Consider the following 3179-nt stretch of genomic DNA (forward strand, 5'->3'; position numbering starts at 1 on the left):
AAAAACTGTAAAATATTGATTCTGCAAATTCTGAGTGTCAAATTTGTTTGAATCATCCTTTTAAAGAGCTTAGGTACTGATTCAATGTACTAAATGCCATTTTAAATAATAAATTGATGCTTTGGACAATTGCACATCTTAATGTAACTGCATATTTGATGACGGTAGATGAGTATGTATGGCAGTAAAATGCATGCTCTGTTAAGAGCAGTTCTTTAAACAGTTTTTAACAGCAGCTCCTGTTTCTACCCTATCTCTTGCCCAGAGGTGTGGTTGATGCCCCTACCCTGGAGACTTTCAAGGTGAGATTGGATCAGACCCTGGGCAACCTGATCCAGTTGTGGTGTCCCTGTTCATGCAGGGAAGCTGGACTGGAAGACTTTTACAGGTCCCTTCCAACTCTGAGGATTCTATGATTCTTCCCAAGAGATGTAAAGGTGCTAATAGTGAACAATCCTGTTAAGCACTACTTTCATTGGTAGTGCCAGATTCTCTCATTTCTAGCTCTTGCCTCTATCCCGTGCCTCTTTTTCTATCTACTATGATGTTGCTCCTTAAGCAGACACAATTTTTTATTGAAGTGATATCTCAGGATATTTCCTTCTGAAGCCCAACTGGAATTTTCTTAAATACTCCTTATTATCAGGACAAATAATATTCCTCCATGTCTTTTTCCATGTGATATGACAGAACAATACCAAGCTGATAGCACAAGTTGTTCCTTCAAGTCAGCACGAGATTCAAGTGAAGGAGATAAATTATTTAGTGCACTTCAAATTCACTCATGCAAGTAAGAAAGTTCAAAGCTTTTGATCCAAGGCTCAGAGGTTCAGTAGCAGTTAGAGGGTTCTACTGCCAACCTTTCTCTCCTAAAATCACCTTCTTGTTCCTTCCTGTATTCAGTGTTGCTTATAACATGGATTGGCTGGCAGTAAAACACTGCATGCAAGGCTGAAGTAGAACACCATGTGCATTAGACTCTTACTGTGCACTTATGGAGATCTTTAAGGGAGCACTTAGATTCCCTCCTCTTGGAGATATTCTGGAGGAGTTGCATGTTCAAATCCCACAGCTCCTCCATTTAAAAGGGGAAAGACCCTTGAAAAGACATATATTCAGTCTTATTAGTGTTGTCTTACATTCTTTCCAAAGTTATAGATTTAGGGACAGGAAAAATTAGGTTTCTGGATCTCAATAGAAGTTGAGACATTGCAGGGAGTAGAGATCACCTTCCTGGAGTCCAGGCTTGAAGCAAATGCAGGGCAGTTAAATACATCCCTAATTAAAAGTTGGAATACAATACAAACTAAGATTCTCTCTCCTATATGGATTCCAAGGAGGTTGGTTCAGAAATCCCCCCAGCTGAGGGAAGAACAGAATTTCAAAGTCAAAGCAGAGATCCAGTAGAAAGGGAAAACAAAATCCAAAAATATATAATAGACTGTTTGCTTACTCTTGCTAAAAAGTGAAGTGATTCATACTCTGATTTGTATGAAGCTCAGAAGAGGCATTCATTTTGAGGAGCCCTGGGATGAAACCCTTCAAGATCAGGGGCATGAAGTGTATGGAGCTTGATGAGTGTTCAAGGAGACAGCAGCTTAACTAAAGAGGAAAATGAGATATGGTGCCTTGGAACCAAAGACATTAAAGCAGTTATGTGGTCATGAATTCCCAAATCTCAGACCAATAGCGTTTGCTGAGAATTTAATCACAGAACACAAAGGTAGTTGGGCAGCTACATCCTTTCTGAAGGTGTGGGGCAAAGTTTTTATTACCTCTCCACTACCTTACTTGGATGACATTCTAGTTTAATTCCAGTCTCATTTCAATTTAAGAGGCACAGAATCACAGCTGTAACTGCTGACATTTACTCTTCTTCACAGGGACGCCAAGTACAGGGGCCGAATCCAGCACTGCAGCTAAGTCCAAAGTTCGTCATCTTCTGAAGTTTTCCAAGCTTCAAGTTAAACACGTGAACGTAGGCTGTAAGAAAGGGAAAATTCAGTGATGTGTTTAATCATGAACCAGATAGGATGAGCACTTGACTTCCCACCTAAACTCCCACTTAAACTGGTCCAAGGCATGCTTGTTTAGTGATGCTGAGACGTACAGCAGCTTGGCTGCCTTTGTGGAAAAGAAGGCACATTCATTCTCCAGAGATGGTGCCTCAGTACTTTTTGTAACATTTAAATCATTTTAAAAGGTCTTTAAGAAGTTATAGTAAGCCCTTGAGTTCTTCCACAGGCCACAAATTAATTAGCTTGCTCCTTAAATTCCAGCAAGCTAAGTGGAAATGCTTTAGAGGTTCCTTCCTTGGAAAACATAAAACATCCTCTGATTAACTCCCCACTTTGTGATAATGATGGCCTGCATTGCTTTAAAGAGCTTGATTTTTAAAATTTATTAAACTATCTGGTAGGCTTCTAGTTAGTGCTGGAGATTAAACTAGTGCTCTACTTGAAGCTAGAGGGAAAGGAATTAGTTGGCCACCAACAAGGATAGGCCCTTCTTCTATAAGGGAAGGAGCATCCAGCTCTGCCTGCTGACTGAAGTGGTTAAGGAAGTCTGCAATAAAAAACAATATAATGCTTCAGGCTACAGATGGGGAAGAGCCCAAACAACTGCTCTCATACCATCAAGACAGCACTGTTATTCATCTCTTTGGCTTTTGTTTCTAAGGTATGTTCTGCTTCGTGAATCCTCTGGCTGGCAGGTTTGAAGTGAGATCTCCTTACAGATGACATAAAGGAAAATAAATCTGTTTCTTAGGTAGCTGCTAAATGCAAAGGTCAGATGAAATCTTAAGGAACTTGAGAGACTACAATGAGAGAACATGATCCTTGGGTCTGATAAAAGCCATGTACTGCCCAGTCCCAGAGCAAAGAAATCATACTGGAGACAAAAGAATCAGAAAGGAGGTGAGATTTCTTGCAGAAGGCCCAGTTCCAACTGGCCAGCTGAGGTGGGTTCTCTGCAGGCTCCTGGGGGTAGGTCCTGTGGGGTGTAGACAACGTAGTCATAAAAACGGGGAAGTGTGACATTTCCCTGGCTCTGATGCTGAAATCACTTCAAACGGGGCTTTGGAACAACTCATTGCGGGTGTATTGCAGCAGGGAATTGCCAGCAGGTGCAGGACTGGTGTATCTGTGCCAAAATACACGCCATCACTGAAATAGGCA

The sequence above is a fragment of the Phasianus colchicus genome, chromosome 2 (genome assembly GCF_987193195.1).
Source record: "Phasianus colchicus chromosome 2, bPhaCol1.hap1.1, whole genome shotgun sequence".
Taxonomy (NCBI): Eukaryota; Metazoa; Chordata; class Aves; order Galliformes; family Phasianidae; genus Phasianus; species Phasianus colchicus.